The following is a 23,226-nucleotide window of genomic DNA, read 5'->3' as shown; positions in this document are numbered from 1 at the left end:
GGAGTCGTCTTGGGTGTGTGTACAGTAGAAACCCACAAACTCTGGAAACATCAAGTTCAGTGAGCCTCCCTTCCTGCAGGCTTAGGAAGGGCCAACATCGGCTTTCTTGGAGAGCTGAGGGCAGGGGCTGTGGCGTCAAGCTCTGGCACCTCCACTTGCTAATGGGCCGACGGGGACACGTTATTCTCCCTCTAAAAATCGCCTGATGACTGCCTACCTCGTGAGGTTGCTGTGAAGAGTGGATGAGGAGGTGGTTCCCTCGTGCCTCCCACGGCGCCTAGAACGTGGCAGGCGCTCAAGAAGCTGCGAGCTTAACTGGGAAACACACAGGCGAGGCTGGCCCTCACATCACAGCTGAAGAGCTGCAGGTGGAGCAGGGCCCGGGTGAAGTACGACTAGGCATTTCAGCGGCAAGGAAAAGCCCCCGTACACACACCCAAGACGACTCCACCACTAACTTGCTGTCCCTTCACTTCACCAGGCCTCCGTGTCCTCAGCCATCCCGGGTGAGTGGCAACATCCCCTCTGGGCTGGCTTCAGGCTCTGGTCCCCATGCTGGCGGGGAGGCACCACCTTTTCCAATCCTGAAATCAAGTGTGTTAGTGGGGGGAAGGGCTTGATCCTGGAAAGTGGGCCTGTGGTGGAAAAGCGGACACTCTGGGAGTGACATTTGCTGGCACTTGTGTGCGTGCGTGCGTGCGTGCTCAGCCATGTCTGACTCTTTGCCACCTCATGGACTGTCGCCCGCCAGGTTCCTCTGCCCGTGGTATTTCCCAGGCAAGAATACTGAAGTGAGTTACCATTTCATCCTCCAGGGGATCTTCCCGACCCAGGGATCGACCCTGTGTCTCTTGTGTCTTCTGTACTGGCAGATGGGTTCTTCACCAGTTGAGCCACCGGGGAAGCCCACTGGTACTTGAGGATTTGTCTAAATTGTAAACCAGATGGAAGCTGGTTTAGAAGCCCCTGAGGGCTCAGTGCTGGTGAGGGCTTGGCGCCGCAGCGGAGCGTGGGGCTGGCCTCGTGCTAGAAGCTCCCTGTGTGCATGTGCTGAGCTGCTCAGTTGTATCTGACTCTGCTACCCCATGGACCATGCCAGACTCCTCTGTCCCTCGGATTTCCCCAGGCAAGAATACTGGAGTGGGTTGCCATGCCCTTCTCCAGAGGATCTTCCCGATCCAGGGATTGAACCCCCATGTCTTACGTCTCCTGCATTGGCAGGCAGGTTCTTTACCACTAGCACCACCTAAGAAGCTCCCTGACTCAGGACACAGAGGCGACACAGAACACAAGTCCCGTGGAGAAAGCGGGCCCTCTCTCACTCTCCTGTTCGCTTTTGCTTGTCCTTCGGGGGCCTTTGGGATGACCTTTGCTGAAAGCAGGGGGTGTGTGGGGATGCCTGAGAGGGTCTGGGGCTTAAAAAAAGTAGGCTGAACCCCACAGGCTGCAGGCCATGGATTTTTAACATTAGAAAAGTTTTGGTAATCTGGGAGTGATGGACACGTGACCCCAAGAGTTGGCTTTGAAACTCAGTGCTGTTTCTCTTGCCCGTGGGGCTAATTGAACCTGCCCCCACCATGCGCTTCATCTGTGGGATTAAGGTTTTTCTCTCCTCACCAAAAATCATTCAGCAAAATGAGTTATTAAAAGCCGGTTAACTACGCCTGCCTCCGGGACGCTCCCGCTTAACAACCTCTCCTGGGGAGCAGCTGTCAAGCTGGGGCCTCGGAGCTGCAGGGAAGATGACTCATTTACATAGAGCCCGTCCTCTGTCCTGCCCCCCTAGATCTGTCCCTGTCTCTCTGATGACTAATCCTTTCCAGGGATGAGCTCACCGCCCCTCCTGCCCACCACAAAAAGAGCAGAGCCCAGAATTTAGCCTTAGCCCAGAACTGCAGAAGACTGACTCCAAGGCCAGGGAATGCAGGAACAGCCCCTGATGCAACAAAAGTCTGGCTAACAACAGCCGGAGGTGGGGCAGTGAGGTGAGGAAAGCCCTGAAGCCCACGCAGCCCCGGCCTTACCCCCCCGAACCTCAGGGTCCCCACTCAGGGCTGTGGTGAGGCACAGGTCACCCCCCAGAAGGGCGGGTAGACCCGCTGTGGGGAGAAGGCAGGTCCCTCCACCCAGAAGTGTCCATACACCGTCAACTGAATCACACTTCACCGCCAATCCTAGATGAGAGAGGTGCAGATTCTTTTTTAAAGGGAACCTGTGGTAGTTCTGTCAAACTGTCCTCTCACGCGCACAGTTCCAGTTCCTCTCAGTTAATTCAGTTTTTATTCATCTGGAGAAGCATGTCCTCCTCCCCACCCATGCAGCCCAGAGCCACATTTGAGGGGGGTCTCTGCACCCAGGGGAGACATGGGTAAGGGGCTGCTTCTCGGGGCTCTGAGTCCATCTCGCTAACTCTGGTCCCCAAACCTGGCCACCTCCCAACACCTCTCCTCACAGGAGGCGGCCTGCGTGGCTGCCCCAGAGGAGAAAACAAGCCAAGAAACCACGAGAAAAGCAAACTGCACTTGAAGCTGCAGCCAGGTCCAGCTGCCGTGTACAGTGGAGCGGGTCCCCGGGGAACCATGGGTATGCCGCGCTGGCCCGCTGACATGGCCCCTTGCCTCAGGCTGGTAGACCAATGTGAACGTCTGTTAGGGCCTGGCTGGGTCAGGAGGGCCCAAACCTGTGGCCCCTGCACTGAGGCTCAGTAGGGAGGGGCGCATCCTTCTCCAGATGGGGGGGAGCCATCCCCGCTGCACATTCAGCTCTCGGCTGCCCTGCAGGGAAGGGAGGTTGATCCCTGGCTCACGGGAAGGCAGGGTGGAGCGATGGATGTCTGGAGCCTACGCTATGCCCCGCACTCTGCTGGTGCTATCACAGATACGTCCCCAGAGCAGCTCCTGGGTGTGGCGAGGGAGTGTGTGACTTCTGGTCATTATTCAAGTGTGGAAACCAGGGCTCAGAGAAGTAAAATAGTGCCTGAAAGAACACCCCCAGCACTCAGGCCTCAAGCCCCACATTCACAACTCTTTCCATTCTGCCTCTTGAGGCCTGACTCAGCCTTTGGTTCGGAGATTGTGGCTGTGAGTTTGCTTTGAAACATGCAAACAATCATACCATGCAGGAGGACTGGCTGTGGCCAAAATGCCTGCCCTGGGCCTATGGCATGAATCCGTACCAGATCCTAAGCAACGAGAGACAGGGGCTGGGGCACAGAGGTGTTGAGGACCTTGCTGAAGGTCACAGAAATTCCAGCTCAGGCCCACCAACTCCAAATCCCACTTTCCTTCCTCATCACCTTGTGTTAACCCCCTCGCCCCATTTGCACAGAGAGGCCCTGATGACTTGGGACCAGACTTCTGGTTTTTTGGAAATATTCTGTTCCTGTCCATTCTGAACTTTGTCCCAGACCCAATGCACTGAAGCACAGCTCTGCCCAGATCTCTCTTCTGCTTACATTGCAATGAACTCCCAAGTGATAGGAAGATCCAGAATTTCTTAGACTTAGATTCAAGGCCCTGATTAACTTTTCTAGCATCATCTCTCTTTGAACCTTCTTCTTCAGGGGCATAGGTCCCCTCACTGATCCATGCACACACATTTTCATTTACCAGGTAATTACTAAAATCCTGCTTCTTAATGGACACCACATCATGGGGATATGAGGTGAGCAAGGAGGGCAGAATCCCAGCTTGAAAGAAGCTAGTGTCTAGCAAGCATACCATGAACACTCCCTGCTTCGTGCCTGTGCACCCACTGGTTCCCATCTCTGAAAGTCTGCAATGACTACTTTCCTTTTCTGTTCACCTACCTGAATCCCATTCATCACCTGGCAGCACTTAGCTCTCATCAGGCATTTAATTATGTGCTAATGGCCTCTGTACTATTGACTATGGTCCTGGAATATCATTTCATCTTGTGTGTTTCTGTGTTGCCTTGCCAATGAGGACGTGGCCCATGTCTTAGGTTTCTTCTCATCCTTCATAATGCAGGGGCAGAAACTGCAGTTTGTCTGGTGACCACCAGTAGGTTCTGTACCAGAAATGTGGTTTCAATCTTCATTTTAGTTAATCTACCTAACATGTTTTTGAGACCTGCCATGTGCCAGGTATGGGGGTGGGGAAGAATACTCAGATGTACAATATTGCCCATACCCTGCTGCCAAAGGTCACCAGGAACACACCTGCAGCTCAACAAAATGGAATCTATTGACTCATAGTAACAAAAGAGACTGTCTGTCATGGGGATCTGGGGTACTCATTTAGGATTTGGCCTTGAGTCAGGTGACTAGGGGAGGACTCGAGAAAGCAGGGCTTTGCTCTGAACTAGAAGCCACCAAAGCAGGAAACAGAGGATAAGTCTAGGCTTGAGTATCTTGATAATTGTTACCTAGAAGGGGGCGAATAATGGAGGAAAGCCAAAGCTGTGACTGATAAAGAAGTAGCAGTTGCTCATGTTAACCTGATGGGGGTGTTTGGTCATTTCTGTGGTTTGGATGATGTTGCTATTTGGTCTGTGTTCAGACATGATGTTGGTGAGTGGTCTCATTTTTAATCTCTCTCCACCTTGGCCACAAGGTGGCCTTGGCTGCTGTAGATGTCCTGGGAAAGTGCTTGGTCAAGGTCCAAACCCCATCCCCACACCGTGTTGCTGAACTGTGAGTTCCAGGTTGGCTCCTGACTCTCAGAGGTTGCCTTTGTCTTTCTCAAAATAGTTCTGCTCTAAGTGTTCCATAGACGCTATTTCTTTAATTAATTCCTTCCAAGTTTCCCAATATATTGGCTATATATGTGTATGCATGTATGCCTGCACGTGTATTTAATTCTGTAGGTGAAACATACATCTAGATTGTGAAAATATGGGTGATTTTTATTTCCATTTTCTTCTGTAATGGTGGTTTAGTCCCTAAGTTGTGTCTGACTCTTGTGACCCTGTGGACTATAGCCCACAAGGCCCCTCTGTCCATGGGATTTCCCAGGCAAGCATACTGGAATGGGTTGCCATTTCCTTCTCCAGGGAATCTTCTCAACCTGTCTCCTGCATTGCTGTTATAAATATTTCACATTTCCTTGTGATACAAAAGTGGTTCAAAAGTATGGCTACTTTTGAAACCATAACTTTTTTCCCAATAAGCATTGTTTTTTTTTAATTATTTAAAAAAATGAATAAGACCCACGTTTTCAAGAGAATAACCATGATACCTTATAAAAATAACAACATGGGAGACATCATGGGATGCCAGGAAACAAAAGAAAAGATCTGAGTGGGCTTCCTAGAGAAGCAACAAAGATGCGTTACCCAAGCAGGTGGAGGCAATGGGAGACAGTCTTGAGGTCTGGGTTGGAACATCTGTTCAAGGGTCATGTGGATAAGACTTCCCAGGAAGCATGTACAGTATGAGAATGGGGGCCCCTGGAAAAGGGGCTGAAGAGGAGCCCGTGAAGGAGGCTTTCATTCAGCCAACAAATAGTGACCGAGGGCCCATTATCTATCAGGCCCTTGGGCTTTATAAGTGATCCAGACAGACAAAGCACCCTGTCCTCACAAGGTTTACATTTCAGCATGGAATATGGATAATAAACCGTGAGCATATTGTGTAAGTAAACTGCATGGTATACTAGAAAGTGGCAGTGTTATGGAAAGAAGAAGAAGAAAAGAGTTGGCTGAGTGGGTGGAGAAGCCTGGGGGAGGGAGGAGGTGGTTTGTGGTATTAAGTGGGGTAGTTCAGCACAGGCCTTATTGAGGAAGTAACAGCTAATGAAAAATTGGAGGGAGGTGACATCTACGGTAAGGGTGTTCCAGGCCAATCAACAGCCAGAGGCAAGGAGGTGGGAGTAGGGGAGAAAGGAAGAGGGAAAAATAAAGGAAACACAGGACAAAGAGATTGGTCATCAAATCTCTTATGGACACTCTCTGGACAAAGTTTCAATTACATAAATGCCCCAGAATATGAAAAAAAAAAAACCTATCACTCTCATTTTATTTTTATTATTATTTTTTTAATATTCATTTAGTTGGCTATACTGGGTCTTAATCGCAGCATGCAAAATGCTTAGTTGTGGCATGTGGGATCTAGTTCCCTGACCAGGGATCAAATCTGGGCCCCCTGCGTGGGGAGCATGGAGTCTTATGGAGACCACCAGGGAAGTCCCTCATCTGACCTTAACATGAGGGACAAAGAGGTAAACACGTGGTTTTATAAAAAGAGGAAGAAATGCAATAAATATTCAACTAGATTCCAAGGGACATCTGAGATGCTGAATATAATTTTTTTTCTCTATGAGCAGAACCTCCTGCCATTTTAGAAGGTATTAAGATGATAAGAATAACCATCAACATTTTTTAATATCTCTGGACAGTGTATAGAGCAAATTTTTATGTCTTATCTCATTTGGTCATCACGATAACCCAGGAAAGAATGTCATCATTGTCTCATTTTATAGATGAGGAAATTGAATCCATGAGAGATAATGTGACATAAATGGCATGTGACTCCCTCGAGTCTGAGCCTGTCTCCGGTCTCTCAACCCCATCTCTCAAGCCTATAATCTTTCAGTTATAACAAGGGAAATATTTGAGGGCATGTCAGTTTATATTTTGAGTACAGTGTTAATATATGCTCTATCAATGTTTACCTACTAAAAATTTTACGTGACAGTTATAAAAGAAAAGGCCAGTCTCTCTGGTTGCTGTGATGAGGCCGTCTGAAGCAGCAGGTCAGAGAGTCCAGTTCAGAGGTATCAAAGAGGTGGGGTTGCCCAGAGCACGACAGTAGCCCAAAGGGAGCAAAGAACAGAGGCCAAAGAGAGGCCACAGACTTGGCAGAAGGCATGGAAACTAGAGGAGGAAGCAGGAACGAGGGGGTGCTCAGAAACTTCCCAACAGCTCCCCTGGGCTTTGGCAACTGGGAGGAAGCTGGCTATACATGTGAGGGGAGGGAGACAACCTCATGAATGCCAAACTGCAAGGGGCTGCCGAGGTGCTGAAGAGGGAAGAATGAATGAAGGCCTTTGAAGCAGCATATGAGAAAAGCTGGGACACCCACACGTGGGAAGGCCAAGGCCAAGGTCAAGGTCAAAACAAGCTCTTCACTTACTTACCTCAGGGAGCGCTATGGACTGAATGTTTGTTTCCACCCACCAAATTTCATAGATTGAAATCTTAACCTCTAATGTGACAGTACTAGCAGGTGGACTTCCCTGGTGGCTTAGAGGGTAAAGCATCTGCCTGCAATACAGGAGACCCGGGTTTGATCCCTGGGTCAGGAAGATCCCCTGGAGAAGGAAATGGCAACCCACTCCAGTACTCTTGCCTGGAAAATTCCATGGACGGAGGAGCCTGGTAGGCTACAGTCCATAGGACTGCAAAGAGTCGGACACGACTGAACGACTTTACTTTCACTAGGAGGTGGGGCCTTTGAAAGGTGATCAGATGAGGGTGGAGCCCTCATGCATGGGATAAGTGCCCTTGTAAGAGGGGTCCCAAGATCTCTCTTTATCTCTCTTTCTGCCATGTGAAGACACAGAGAGAAGGCGGCCATCTGGAAGCTAGGAATTGGCCCCTCACCAGACATCGAATCTGCCAGCACCTTGACTTTAGATTTGCCAGCCTCCAGAACTGTGAGAAAGAAATACTTTTTAAACTGCTTTGTCGGTGGCATATTTGTTATAGCAGCCTGAACGGACTAAGACAGGGAGGCTGAGTCAATTGCTAGGGTATCCAAGCACAGTGGTTTAAATCCCTGGCCTTGGAGTCAGAGATCTGGGCTGTACTTAGTGCCCAGTGCCCACTCAGAGCTCCTGGCCATGTGTCCATGTCCTCATCTATGGAATGGAGACAGTATTACCTCACAGGACAGCCACAGGGATTGCATGGGGTGGCTCCCACGGGCAGCAGAGTGCTTGGCACAGAGTGAACACTCAGTAAGTATGCTCATTATTAAGGTTACACCCCCTGCAGAGGGCCAAGAAGGGAGAAGGCTGAGCTGGGCAGGCCTCTGTCTAGGAGAACGCACGAATGATGGACCTAAATTTTCACAACTGCATGTCAGTTGTTGGATTTTGCTTCTAAGGCATTTACTCCCTATCTTGGTCCACTTGGGCTTCTATAACACAACTCCACAGAGCAGATGGCTTATAAACACAGATACTAATATCTGACAGTTCTGGAGGCTGGAAGTCCAAGATCAGGTCACTGGCAGGTTCAGGTCTGGTGAGAGCCCTCTTCCTAGTTCACTGACAGCAGAGTTTCGCTGTGTCCTTGCATGGTAGAAGGGGCCAGGGAGCTCTCTTGGGCTTCTTTTACAAGAGTACTAATCCCGGTCATAAGGGCCCTGCCCTCAAGAGCTGATCAGTTCCCAAAGTCCCCACCTCCTAATAACAACACCCTGGGGGTTAGGTTTTAACATACAAATTCGGGGGTGGGTGGGCACAGACACTCAGACCACAAACACTCAGCAGTCCCTCACGCGTGCACTCACCTGGTCACTCACTCTTATAAAATCATGAAGTACGTACCCTGTGCCAACCATGAGGTGCTTGCTGTGCCAAAGGGCTCAGTGTCTGGCCTGGGATGTGGGAGGGTACAATTACCCCATTAGGGGCTTGAATGATAGTCCAGAGACCTAACACAGTAAGTCCCCTCTTGTGGAACTCTGTGCATTGATGGCAGGAATGTAAAGTGATGGGAACTTTACGCTCCTTGTGGGAACTCCAAATGCCATTTCTATATTAAGTCAGGTCATCAGAAAATAGCCACCATGGACCACAGTATCCCACTCCCCACAGAAATGCATTCACTGTTATTTAATGTTTTGCCTCATGCCTTTAGGAAGGGATGGTGGAAATATCTTTTTGAAGACCATGTCTGTGTCTTTTGCAAAACCACAGAAAAAAATATCATTGCCCGTGTCCCTTATTTAAAGACTTGTGAGATTCATTTCTCCTTGAATTCAGGATCTAAAGTTTGGCTTCCTAGGGGCACTCGTCCACTTGCCCCCTTTTAGTGAACCCTGAGCTCCATTTGCCTCTTGATAGAGCCAGCACAGTGCTCAGTTGCTGCAGGTCTCTAGCATGTGGTACATCTCTCATCAGTTCTTAATTATTTTTAGTTCCCTTCCTGCCCACCCACCTGTCCCCTTCTTCCTGTCCACAAGATCTGCTGAGCACCTGTGAGCAAGCACCATGCTAGGACACAGTGCTGCCCTCTTAAAGAGTGCAGTTCAGCTTATTCTAGTTTTATCACTCAAATTTGTTCAAGTCCTTTGTGGAATTTTAAGCTGGCTTTTAGGCATATATAATAAGCAACAGCAATTTCCAGAAGTGTCTGAGTCACAGTGAAAAGTGAAAGGGAAAATCGCTCAGTCGTGTCGGACTATTTGCGACCCCATAGACTAAAGGGTCCTCGGAATTCTCCAGGCCAGAATACTGGAGTGTGTAGCCTTTCCCTTCTCCAGGGGATCTTCCCAACCCAAGGATTGAACTCAGGTCTCCCGCATTGCAGGTGGATTCTTTACCAGCTGAATCACTAGGGAAACCCCACCAAATACATGGGATCTCTTTCTCTAAGCTGGTGTTTAAAATACAGGCCAACTGTCTGTCACACAGCAGGGTCCTAAGATGTTTTAGTCTACAGGCAGGGTGATGGCCACAAGGACCTCTTATCTCCCCCAGATTTCATATGTTGAAGGCTCCAGTATCTCAGAATGTGACTGTATTTGTTGATAGGGCCTTTAGAGAGGTAAATAAGGTAAAATGAGGTCATATAAATAGACCCTAATCCAATATGCAGAGGATGAGATGGTTAGATAGCATCACTGACTCAATGGACATGAACTTGAGCAAACACCGGGAGATAGTGGAGGACAGAGAGGCCAGGCATGCTGTAGTTCAAGGGGTCATGGAGTCCGACACAACTTAGGGACTGAACAACAATCCAGTATGACTGGTGTCCTTATACGAGGAGATCAGGACACAGACACGCACCAAAGGAAGCCCATGTGAGGACACGGTGGAAAGGCTGCTATCTCTACGCCAAGGAGAGAGGTCTCAAACCAATTCTGCCGATGACCTTGATCTTAGAGCTCTGGCCTAAGAATTGTAATTTTGCTGTTTAAGCCACCCAGCCTGTGACACTTTGTTTGGGCAGCCTGAGCCAGCTAACAGCCCATTTGCTGGGCTGCAGAAGCCCTGCATTGCTGCACCCTAGCTTGTTCTGTTTTCTGCAGTAGCTGAGGCTGCAGAGAGCTCAGATGCAAAGCTTAGTTTCTGAGCCCTGATCAGGAGGCTGTGTTTATATTTATCCTGCTAACGGCAAGGGACTGTTTCTACCCACAGCAATAACCTCCTGGGGGAGCTGAGGGCAGCCAAGGAAACAGCTGCCTCTGTCAGGCCCACTGGGTCCCTCCAGCAGGGCCCACACACTCAGGCCCCACGCTTCTGAGCTGCCTCCTCCCTGCAGGCTCTCTCTGATGCCTGGCTCTCCTAACCCCTACACCAGGCTTGGGCTCCCAGGCCAGAGCTATTCTACCTGGCATCCATGTGAATTGTGAGGATGCAGACTGCTTCTCACAACCTCTCTAGAACATGCCCAGACCAAAGACTGGTGCCTTTGCAAGCAAGTCGTGATGCTAATCTCACTTAGAATCTTTTGATCTGCAGTCAGGTGGGTTATCCATTGCACCAGCCTCACTTAGATTCAACACAATACCAGGTACTTAATAGGTACTCAATGAACAGAATAAGAAGGGTTTGTTTATTTTTTTCTCTTCATAAACTGTAGTGCCTTTACCACCCGTTCTCCTGACAGCCCTGAGGGGATAGTCTCTTGGGAGAGGGTCTCAGCAACCCTGGGCTCTTCTGGGGTCCTGCAGCCAGCCAGGAGCCTACAGGAGGTTTCAGTTGGACCCCTGGCCATACTGCACAGGTTCCAGTTTTATTTGCAAGAACAGGGACCACTGAGACCCGCTGCTGCGCTGGGATCCTTGAGTTCCTCAGGGAGAGTGTAAGGTGAGAGCACCAAAGTCAGAGGGACACTGCTGCTGCTGGAGAAGATCCAAGCTTACAGGAAACCAGGGCACCACAGGGACACGTAAGAAAAGACAGGGAGGAGCTGATGGGTTTTAAGTGCTGGCTATAGAAACACTTTTTCTGGTGGATAAGTCTACATGACATGTGAATGTTTGCTCTTTAAAGGAATTATTTGAGAAGGGAACTTTACTTGAGCAAGGGTGTCCCTGGAATTATGAAAAGAAGATCTGCCAGGGCCTCATCACCACCACGAATAGTCACAACCCCTCCATCAGAGCACAGATGACAACCTCTTTTTTTTTTTTTTAAGCTCCTATCACTGCACTGTGTCATTTTCCTTATGAGGCTTCTGTGAGTTTATGGTTTTAGAGGTCATTTTCACAGAATTTATCTTCCTTTTTCCCAAGCATCCATGATTGGGGGACTACTATCCAGTTTTTAGATGCACAGTCTGAGGCTCAGAAAGGCACGGTCCAAGGCAAGTAAGTGGTTGAGGTGGTGTCAGAATTCGGCTCAGGGACCCCATGGTGGGTGGCTCCCCTTGCAGGTTTGTGACCATCTGGGGCTTTCAGAGCAGAAACCTGTGGGAAGCTCAGCTGGCCCACTGGATACAGCTGCCCCCTGGCTGGACAGATGCCCCACAAGGCAATGGGGTGTATTCCCCCCGGTGTGTGCCCTGCTGGCTCTTTGGGAGAAAGGACGGTCAGGAGATTCTGGACACTGCCCCTGGACTGGTCTTCTGGAAGCTGGGCTCAGGTGCAGAATGGCTCGTCTTTCCTCTTCCCCTGCTGCTGTGGTTCTGGGGATCTGGAGAAGAATGTTCAACACTTCTTTTCCTAACTGGAGGATAACTGCTTTACGGCGTTGTGTTGATTCCTGCTGTACAACAACACAAATCAGCCATAAGTGTATATATAGCCCCTCCCTCTTGAGCCTCTCTCTCAGCCACCCCCCACCCTACCTCTCTAGGTTGTCACAGAGCAGCAGGCCGGGTTCCCTGTGTTGTATAGCAACTTCCTGCTAGTTATCTATTTTATTTTATTTTATTATTTTTTTTTTTCTGCAGGGTGGAGGATCACCCAGAACTTCCCCAGCAACTTCCCACCCAGACATCATAACTGAACTTTAACGTTTCTCTCTGAGAGCCAGTTTCAGAGACTATATAAAATAGTTATCTATTTTATACATGGTAATGTATATTTGTTAATGCTACCCTCTCAATGTGTCCCTCCCTCTCTTTCCCCTTGCTGCTGCTGCTGCTAAGTCGCTTCAGTCGTGTCCGATCCTGTGCGACACCAGGCTCCCCTGTCCCTGGGATTCTCCAGGCAAGAACACTGGAGTGGGTTGCCATGTCCTTCTCCAATGCATGAAAGTGAAAAGTGAAAGGGAAGTCACTCAGTCGTGTGCAACCCTCAGCAACCCCATGGACTTGCAGCCTTCCAGGCTCCTCCGTCCATGGGATTTTCCAGGCAAGAGTACTGGAGTGGATGCCATCGCCTTCTCTGCTTTTCCCTTGATGTGTCCACAAATCCACATTCTATGTCTGTGTCTCTATTCTTATCCCGTAAATAGGTTCATCAGTACTATTTTTCTAGATTCCATATATATGCCTTAATATATGATATTTGTTTTCCTCTTTCAAAGTCTATTTCCCATCCCTCTGCCACGGAGTGCAGCACCATCCACCAGCTTCAGTTCTCATAGCTCTTGTGCCACTGATGGGAGCAGGGCACAGATCCTTTTCATAAAGGGGTCTCCTGGGAGCAGGCTCCCCCAGATGTGGTGTGGAGTCCCCAGGGTCTGCTCTTAGGTGGCAGCAAAAGGCCATGAAACATTCGTGACACCACCAATTTTACCTCTTTTTTTCAACTGACTCCTCTATCTCAGAGGAGACAGACCTTGACCCTGATGTCGGACACACAGATATGCCTGAACCCCATCTTTGCTGCCTCAGCCCCCCACCTCTCTCTCTCGACATATACATGGCATCCCGGGGATAAAATAGGCCAAAGGAATTCTCATCATATCAGTTCTCAGCTGGTCTCAGCCTGTCCCTCAAGGCCACACAGCTCAGGGAAGCCCCGCATCTCTATATCAGCTCTTAAAGGCAGGGCTTGCTTACTGATAGCAGCACCTAGGAAAGCCTTTCTTTTTCACACCCTTCCTCCCCAGGCCCTAGAGATGGCTAGCCCCATTGTTCTCTGTGCTCTTACTAAAACACATCACTCCCGTGTACTTTCCTGTCTGAGTAACTCATAGATTGTAAAAACTATAATTTCCTGGGATCTGTTTTAAATGCCCTTTGCTGGCAGACGTGGGCTCGGCATGAGTTCTCTGTAATTTTCCAGCCTCTTAATGCCCCCCCTGCAGCTAACATGTACCATGCACCAAACATAACCCACCTTCTTTCCACCCACCAGACAACCCAGTTACTCACACAGTCTTCAGCAATGCCATCCTGAGGGTCCCTGGCTAGGCTGTGGAGGAGGGAATGTAACTGTGCTTCTGAAAAACTATAGCACATCCTCTCCAAGAAAAACTATGTGTCTAACAACAGGAATGCTTGAAAAGTTTATTCCTACATCATATGCACGCATGCATTCAGTTGTGTCTGACTTTTAAAGACCCCATGGACTGTAGCCTGCCAGACTCCTCTGTCCATCGGATTTCCCAGGCAAGAATACTGGAGTGGGTTGCCATTTCCTTCTTCAGGGGATCTTCCTGACCCAAGGATCAAACCCACCTCTCCTGAATTTGCAAGCTGGTTCTTTACCAGCTGAGCCACTGGGGAAGTCATTATATATATATAAGTATATAAAAAGCAGGACCCCCAATTTTTTTTAGGATTCCAAATCTTTGTCCAGAAAAAAAAAAAGACTTGTAGTGGTTCTATTTTATGGTGAAAATGTGGGGATTTTTTCAGGAGTTCTAATTGGCATATATTATTTTAATGAATTATAGACGATTCATTTTGTCATTATTTTTTTAAAGTCAGGGTCTGACAGCATGGTAGGGTAGGAAGTCACACATCTGTGAGCAGATAAGGCCATGATGGGTCAGAGGTGGGTGGTCAGATGACCATAAGCAGAAGCTAAGAAAGAGGGTCATGAAGCCTGCATTATCAGGATGGGCTCTGCAGAGGAAGTGGCTGTTGCATGGCATGGATTAGGGGGAAGTACAGGGGGATGGATGGGGGAAGGTATTCTGGGCAGAGGTAATATAATGAGGTAACGTAATGAGGTACATAGTATCTGGTCTAGTTTGGCCAGAGCTGAGGGTGCAGCAAGGAGAACCTTAACCCTTCTCGGGGTTGGAGGGACTGGGCCCAGTCTGTAGAGCCCTGAAACTAAAGGAGGTTCCCTGGAGGAAAGCAGGGAGCCTGCCAGCAGAGGATAGACCCTTTGGGAGGCTTGGAGACATGTCGATGTCTTTCCCCAATTCAGTCATTTATTAAGTATCCTTTATATCTCTAAATTCCTCATCATTCAAGGGGCACCAACTCTGCCGTCCAGGGGGTAGGGTGGGAGGTGGGTGAAATGGCAGAAGCCGCAGGGCCACCTGGCTTAGGATCTCAGTTCTGTCACTCTCTGGCTCTTTCATCTGAGAAGGCCATTGAACTTCTCTTTGCCTCGGTTTCCTCATCTGAAAAGTGAGGGTATGAATGGTACCCACTTCCACAGCAGGTGATGAGGACTGTGTAAGATAAAGTGTGCAAAGCACTTAGCATGGGGCTTTGAAATGTTGACCAGTTGTACTATTAGAGAACAAGGAACAGAGTTTCTAAAGATAGGGCATAAGGAAGGATGGAGAAGAAAAAGGTGGGAGAATGAGTAAAAGACAAACAGAAATTTCAATTTCTCTAAGCTCCTTTTTGTTTTCTCGGGGAAATAATTTGCTCAGGAGGCCAGCTCACCTATTCTATGTGCTCTATTGTGGGGAGGAATCCACCTGACAGAAAGAGAAAGAGATAACTCTGGACCAGACCAGACAGGGAAAAGCTGTAAAGCTAGCAGCACTTGAGGGTTCCAGGAACAGCCCCTCCCCTCATTCAAAAACCTCCAACGCCTTCCGAGGGCCTAGAGCCACGGGGCCCAGTCACCTGGCTCGGACGCCTATGACTGCAGTTACTGCAAAGGCAGCTCAGCTGTCATGAGTTTCTCCTACATTTGTACTATTGGTTTCCAAACATATCAAATGATTTTATGATGGTGAAAAGATGCATTTAAAAGTGGTATTGAATTAGTTCAGAGGGCTTTGTGTGTCAGAATGTATTTTCCCTATCGAAAGTGTAGTCGCTCAATCGTGTCCGACTCTTTGCTACCACATGGACTGTAGCCCGCCAAGTGTCCATGGAATCTTGCAGGCAAGAATACTGGAGTGGGTTGCCATTTCCTTCTCCAGGGGATCTTCCCAACCCAGGGATCGAACCTGGGTCTCCCACCTTGCAGGCAGATTCTTTACCATCTGAACCACCAGGGAAGCCCATTTCCCTATTAATGAATAGATATTGGAAGTATATGTGACTTCTGTCAGACGGGTTCTGTAAAAATATCTCTAGCTTTTAAAGTGGTCCTCACACTTAAAAAAACATGGCAGACTTCTGATTTAAAATGATCATCTCATCACCTGATCTTATCTATTTTCCCTCCTAAGAATCTTTTAAAATGATAGTAAAGGGATATTAAGACTCAAACACTGAAAGGGGCAGAGAGATTTCCTGTGGATGAGGAATTTCAACAGACTTTAGGAAGGTGGCCAGCAGGAGTGAAGGGTGACTGGCAAAGGTGGGTGCTGCTCAGAGAGGACGACAGCCAAGGAGGGGAGGAAGATGAACTGTCCCATAGAGCCCTGGGGAGACATGGGTCTGAGCAACACCACACAGATAACACTGCCTGCTTGCCCACTGACCTAAAGAGAAGCCTGAGTCCACAAGCCCCACCTGTGCCCACTGAGCTACCAGAGTTGATTCTAATTCCTAAATGTGAGTGGGCAGCCACAGTTCAGACATCTGAGATAAGCCTGGGACCTCTCCCTCTAGCTCAGTCCCACCTTTATCTTCGAGACCACTAAGGCTTTGTCTTCAGATCACTTCTCTTCTGGGTATCAACGAGCACACTGTAGGATCTTGGCTGTATATTGAAATTACCTGAGGAATTTAACAAAATATGAATTTCTAAGTCCCACCCCTGGGGAGTATGATGCAGTTGGATTGGTGGTGGAGGGTGGGGTGGGGGGAGGGGTATCAAGACTTTCAAAAATTCCCCAGGTAATTTTTTTAAAATGTTTTTATTTTTGTCTGCACTGGGTCTTTGTTGCTGCACTCGGACTTTCTCTAGTTGTTAGGGGTAGGGGTTACGACCCCCTGCGAGTAGGGGTTCCTTGTTGTTGCAGTATGCGGGCTTTTTATTGTGGTGGCTTCCCTTGCTGCGGAGTATGGGCTCTAGAAGCACGTGAGCTCAGCAGTTGTGGCCCATGGGCTTAGTTGCTCCATGGCGTGTGGAATCTTCTCAGACCAGGGATTGAACCCATGTCCCAGATGGATTCTTATCCATCGTACCACCAGGGAGGTCCTCCCCAGATAATTCTAATATGCAGCCAGGGTTGAGAACACTGTCCTTGTTGATATTTGGTAGGGCTTTAAATAATACTATAGAAGAGTGGTTCTCATCCCTGCCTGTACATTGGAATCATCTGGTGAACTTTTAAAAGTATCAGTTCCCAGGCCTGATCCCCAGTGATTCTGATTGAATTGGCCTAAGGTCAGGTCTGAATACTGATTTCTTTTTTTGAAGTTTCTTAAGTGATTTAAAAAAATGTTTATTTATTTGACCATGCCAGGTCTTAATTGCGGCATGTGGGATCTTTAATCTTTCTTTGTGGCGTGCAGGATCTTTAGTTGCAAAATGCAAACTCTTTGTTGCAGCATGTAGGATCTAGTTCCCTGACTAGGGATGGAACCTGAGGCCCCTGTAATTGGGAGCCTGGATTCTTAGCCACTGGACCACCAGGGAAGCCCCTTAAGTGATGTTAATATTGCTGCAGACAGGGTTAAGAACCAGTGGTCCAGAGACTCACAAATTCTAAATCTGCATCTCGGTTCCAACTGCCTGACTGACATCCAATTTGAAGTCAAGAGACATCTCAAAATAAATATTTTGAAAACTGAGCTCTTTATTTTCCCTCCCAACCACCCTCTTCTTCGTTCTATTAAATCTTTCCTTATCTCAGTAAATGACAAGTCCATCCTTCCAGTTGTTCAGTTCAAAAATCTTAGAGTCCTTTTTGATTCTTTCCTTTATCTCATACTCTGTATCTGATCCATGAGCAAATCTACCTTCAAAATAGATCCAGAATCTAACCACTGGCTTTTTCTTCAGGCCATGAGGGAATAACTGGATCCAGATTTCTTTCCCAACATAAACCACTAGGAAACTGGACAAAATTTATGAAGTAATTATTTTCAGGCCCTGGAAGACAGGTAGTACAAGATTATGGTCCCTGAGAGAGGGAAACAAACAGGGTGAAACCTTTGATGGCCCTGGTATTCTGCTTGGATGCAGTTTGCAGATAGCAATAGAGGGAATAGGGATCCAGAACCTAGCGGTCTCACTGAAGGACAAAGCAGCTTCCAAAAAAAAGGCAGACTTGCAGGGTAGCAGACTAGAGAGGAAGGAACTACCAAGAGAAGGAGCTCCAGAAATCTGTGCAGGGGTTCCCTGAGTCTTCAGCTGAATAACAGTCAGTGCAGGTATAGGGTGAAGCTCCTCAAGACCAAGATGGGGGTGGCGGTGAACGACTTCCAGGAAAGGACAGTTGCCAGAGAGCTGTAAGCCAAATAATTCCCAGAGCTCTCATACAGCCAGGAATCACCTGAGTTCCTGGGTGAAGAGGCTTCAATAAACACACGAGGAATTCCACTAAGCCCTAGAAAGGGTATGCCCTAACACTGTGGCTAAATTAGTCCCAGAGAAAAGGCTCTTTTAGACCTCACTTTAAAAAGCTTAAAAACAAGCCTAGAAAAGATCAAACTTACCCATAAGCAGCTTAACTGTCTGCCATAACAGAGTCTACCCCTGTTTAAAGGAGGACAGCATAATCAACCATCAAAAACGTAAAGCTCACAATATTCTGGTCTCTAATAAAAAAGGATCAGACATACAAAGAAGAAGGAACATGTAATCCACAAAGAGGAAAATCTGTCAACATAAACAGACCCAACTATGGCAGAGATTAGGGAATGAGCAAAGACATTTAAACAGCTATTATTAATATATTGAATATGCTCAAGGATTTCAAGGAAAAGATGAACTTAATGAGAGAAATGGGAAAAAATTGAAAAGAACTAAGCGGAACTTCTAGAGATAAAGAATATAATATTTGAAAGACAATTTCCATTGGATAGGATTAATACTACGTTAGACACTGCAGAAAAAAAAAAAACTTAACTTGCACATAGCAATAAAAACTATCCAAAATGAAGCAGTGAGGGGGGAAAAAAAGACTGAAAAAACAAGAAAGCAAGAGCCTCAGTTACCTGTGAAACCGTATCAGGTAGTCTAATATATGTGTAATTGGAGTCCAAAAAAGAGATAATGGAAGTAAAAATGACTATTTGACAAATTTTGGTCAAAAAATTTTCAAAGTTAATAAAACTTATAAACACACGGATCCAAGAAGCCCACAGTAGGGTAAACACATACAGAAAACTCTGCGGAGGCACATCACAATCAAATTGTCAAGGGAATTTTCTGGCAGTCCAGTGGTTAGGACTTCATACTTTCACTGCAGGGGCCATGGGTTTGGGGAATCCCTGGCTGGGGAATTAACATCGCACAAGCTGTGTGGCCAAATAAATAAGTGACCAATTTTTAAAAGTCAAATTGCTGAAAATCAAGAATGAAGAGAAAATCTTAAAAACAGCCAGAGCGGAAAAGGGCACATTATTTAAAAATCAGATCAGATCAGTTGCTCAGTCGTGTCCGACTCTTTGCAACCCCATGAATTGCTTATTTAAACATAAACGAATATAAAAATCACAGACTTCTTGTCAGAAACTATGCAAGAAACAACCTTCTGAATGATGAAATTAAAAAAACAAAAAACGAAACAGCCCTTTAACCTAGATTTCTATGTTGTTGCTGTTGTTCAGTCACTCAGTCGTGTCTGACTCTGCAACCCCATGGACTGCAGCACACCAGGCTTCCCTGTCCACCACCATCTCTTGGAGTTTGCTCAAACTCATGTCCATAGAGTCAGTGATGCCATCCAACTATCTCACCCTCTGTCATCCTCTTCTCCTCCCGCCTTCAATCTTTCCCAGCATCAGGATCTTTTCCAATGAGTCAGTTCTTCGCATCAGGTGGCCAAAGTATTGGAGTTTCAGCTTCAGCATCAGTCCTTCCAATGACTATTCAGGACTGATTTCCTTTAGGATGGACTGGTTGGATCTCCTTGCAGTCCAAGGGACTCTCAAGAGTTTTCTCCAACACCACGGTTCAAAAGCATCAATTCTTCAGTGCTCAGCTTTCTTTATAGTCCAACTCTCACATCCATACATGACTACTGAAAAAACCACAGCTTTGACTCTACGGACCTTTGTCAGCAAAGTAATGTCTCTGCTTTTTAATACACTCTCTAGGTTTGTCACAGCTTTTCTTCCAAGGAGCAAGCATCTTATAATTTCATGACTGCAGTTACTGTCCACAGTGATTTTGGAGCCCAAGAAAATAAGTATAGATTTCTATACTTAGTGAATATCTCTTTTCTGAAAGATCTAATCACTCTTCTCTGACACTGCCCATCACACTCTTGTCCAAGTCACCATCATCTCTCACCTGGAATATTTCAAAAGCCTCCTAACTAGTTTCCATGCTTCAACATTTGGTCCCCTATGCCTATAAACTCACTGCATTCCTCTTTCTCACAACCCTCCTAAGGCTCTCATTTTACTTAGAGTAAAATCTCAAGGCCCTGCCATGGACCATAGACCCTGCATGATTTAGTCCTTGGCTATTGGCTCAGATGGTAAAGAGTCTGCCTGCAGTGCAGGAGACCCAGGTTCAATCCCTGGGTCAGGAAGATCCCCTGGAGAAAGGCATGGTAACCTACTTCAGTATTCTTGGCTGGAGCATCCCATGGACAGAGGAGCTTAGTGGACTATAGTCCATGGGGTCGCAAAGCGTCAGATACAACTGAGTGACTAACACACATACATATTGCTCTGAGTTCACATTCTAACATTCTCCCACCTGACCCTTCTTCACACACTCCTCCAGGTACACTGGCCTCTTTGCTGCTTCTCCAACAAACCATGCGAACTCCTGCTTAAGGACCTTGACACTTGCTGGAATAATCTTCCTCCAAGCAGCCACACGGCTTGCTCCCTTGCTTCACCCCATGTCTTTCCTCAAGGGTCATGTCATCAGAGACCCTTTTAGATTACCCTGTCCAAAAAAGCACCCCTATTTCCAGCACTCTTCATTCTGTTACCTTATTCTTTTAATAGCATTTATCACTGTCTGCCTTTTACTTATTTGTTGACCGACTGCCTCCTCCAACTAGAATGTTAGCTCCATGCAGCAGGGACTTTGTCTGCTTACTCACTGATGTACATAGAATGTGAAATCAGTAACACACATGCATGCATCTCTACCTCAAGTTTGTTCTGGATTCTTGATACATAAAAACATTTTTGTCCCAGTTCTGGGTAAGACAGGTCATTGGTTGAAAGTTCAACTCTAACCACAGGCTTCCCTGTGCCTAGCTCAGAGGGGCTGGGAGGAGCTCTAAAGGACATGTGTGTCACTGAAGTGGCAGCACTCGGAGGTTGAAAACCCTGGGAAAATTACAAGGGAGAACAGCCAGGGCCTTGCAGATGTTGGCTCACTCAATCACATTATACTGAGAACTGGGCCTTTCTCTGCAGAGTCTGCATCAGCTCTTTCCTCTTCCTCAGCCCTGGGGAGAGGGGAGGGTCAGGAGCTAGGACAGAATTGATCAGAGTACTCAGCTCCTAGCTGAACTTAGAGTGCCCTTCAGCCATAAACAGCTATAAAAGAAGAAGAAATTTTATGGAAAAACATTTCAGTTCAGTTCAGTTCAGTCACTCAGTCGTGTCCGACTCCCTGTGACCCCATGAACCACAGCATGCCAGGCCTCCCTGTTCATCACCAATTCCCAGAGTTCACCCAAACCCATGTCCATCGAGTTGGTGATGCCATCCAACCATCTCATCATCTGTCGTCCCCTTCTCCTCCTGCCTTCAATCTTTCCCAGCATCAGGGTCTTTTCCAATGAGTCAGTTCTTCACATCAGGTGGCCAAAGTATTGGAGTTTCAGCTTCAGCATCAGTCCTTCCAATGAATATTCAGGACTGATTTCCTTTTAGTTCAGTTCAGTTCAGTCGCTCAGTCGTGTCTGACTCTTTGCAATCCCATGAATTGCAGCACACCAGGCCTCCCTGTCCATCACCAACTCCCAGAGTTCACTCAGACTCAAGTCCATCGAGTCAGTGATGCCATCCAGCCATCTCATCCTCTGTCGTCCCCTTCTCCTCCTGCCCCCAATCCCTCCCAGCATCAGAGTCTTTTCCAATGAGTCAACTCTTCGCATCAGATGGCCAAAGTATTGGAGTTTTAGCTTTAGCATCAGTCCTTCCAAACAACACCCAGGACTGATCTCCTTTAGAATGGACTGGTTGGATCTCCTTGCAGTCCAAGGGACTCTCAAAGAGTCTTCTCCAACACCACAGTTCAAAAGCATCAATTCTTTGGTGCTCAGCTTTCTTCACAGTCCAATTCTCACATCCATACATGACCACTGGAAAAACCAAAGCCTTGACTAGACAGACCTTTGTTGGCAAAGTAATGTCTCTGCTCTTGAATATACTATCTAGGTTGGTCATAACTTTCCTTCCAAGGAGTAAGTGTCTTTTAATTTCATGGCTGCAGTCACCATCTGCAGTGATTTTGGAGCCCCAAAAATAAAGTCTGACACTGTTTCCACTGTTTCCCCATCTATTTCCCATGAAGTGATGGGACCAGATGCCATGATCTTCGTTTTCTGAATATTGAGCTTTAAGCCAACTTTTTCACTCTCCTCTTTCACTTTCATCAAGAGGCTTTTGAGTTCCTCTTCACTTTCTGCCATAAGGGGGGTGTCATCTGCATATCTGAGGTTATTGATATTTCTCCTGGCAATCTTGATTCCAGCTTGTGCTTTTTCCAGCCCAGCATTTCTCAGGATGTACTCTGCATATAAGTTAAATAAGCAGGGTGACAATAAACAGCCTTGACGTACTCCTTTTCCTATTTGGAACCAGTCTGTTGTTCCATGTCCAGTTCTAACTGTTGCTTCCTGACCTGCATACAGATTTCTCAAGAGGCAGGTCAGGTGGTCTGGTATTCCCATCTCTTTCAGAATTTTCCACAGTTTATTGAAAAAACATTTAAAAAGATATAAACCAGGGATTTAGAAGAAAATGAAGGTGATGCTGACAAAGATGTCATGAATTAAGGTCACTGCTACACACTAACGTCCTTTGCATTCAGGCCAGCCTCCCTCAGTGCCTTTCTCACCTGCTGGACACAGAAGCTGCCCCCAGCAATCTCTGAGCAGTGGTTGGGGGTGGGGAGGGCTACCCTGTTGAATTCTGCTTTGGAGGAGGGGCTTTTTCATCCAGACTCAGCCTGACTTCACTCTCTACCTTCTGTACAGCTGCAGCATCCTCAACTCCCTTCCTCCCATTATTAGACATGAATACAAATCTCCGGATGCATCACAGAGATCCCCAGGCCCACAGTTAGCCCTTTTCCTTAGATCTTCACGTGTAACTTTGATGTCAAGAAATCGAGGAGGAAGAGAGGATGAGAACCAAGAGTAGCAGGGATCATATTGAGTCATGTTGAATGTCAGTTACTAGACCCTGCCATTTGGCTCCTGAGAACATCTCTCATATTTCTCATGCTTCCTCTTCTCCTTTCCAAAGGCCACAGATAATTGGCCTGGCCCTTATCGCTATCCACCTCCACTCAAATCACTCTGCACACAAGTATTTAGCATCCGGGGCTGCCACATTAACAAATGAACAACACTTACTGACCTGTTATGTGGCCAATTACGTGGGTCCTTCCCACGACCACATAAGAGAGATGTCATTGTGAGAAAGATTTGTACACAGCTGCTAAGTTGGATGTGCCAAATT

The 23,226-nt window shown here is 47.2% G+C and overlaps 1 protein-coding gene across 3 annotated transcripts in view; it reads right to left on the bottom strand.

Moving 5' to 3' along the window:
* The window catches only part of KCNK12 (potassium two pore domain channel subfamily K member 12), a 90,374-nt gene that overhangs the window by 11,983 nt on the left and 55,165 nt on the right, over nt 1-23,226 (bottom strand). The window contains exon 1 of one of the 3 annotated variants that reach the window (XM_086327087.1): nt 218-355. The exons of the other annotated variants lie outside the window; for them this stretch is intronic. The gene's annotated coding sequence lies outside the window, so the exon portion shown is untranslated. Of the gene's footprint in view, nt 1-217; nt 356-23,226 lie in introns of those variants that run through there. 3 annotated transcript variants of the gene reach the window in all.

Source organism: Bos grunniens, chromosome 11 (assembly GCF_055505025.1).
Source record: "Bos grunniens cultivar Pamir isolate PY7600 chromosome 11, Bosgru_T2T1.0, whole genome shotgun sequence".
NCBI lineage: Eukaryota > Metazoa > Chordata > Mammalia > Artiodactyla > Bovidae > Bos > Bos grunniens.
The sequence above is the reverse complement of the archived record's forward strand: the minus strand, read 5'-3'. Positions and strand labels throughout refer to the sequence as shown.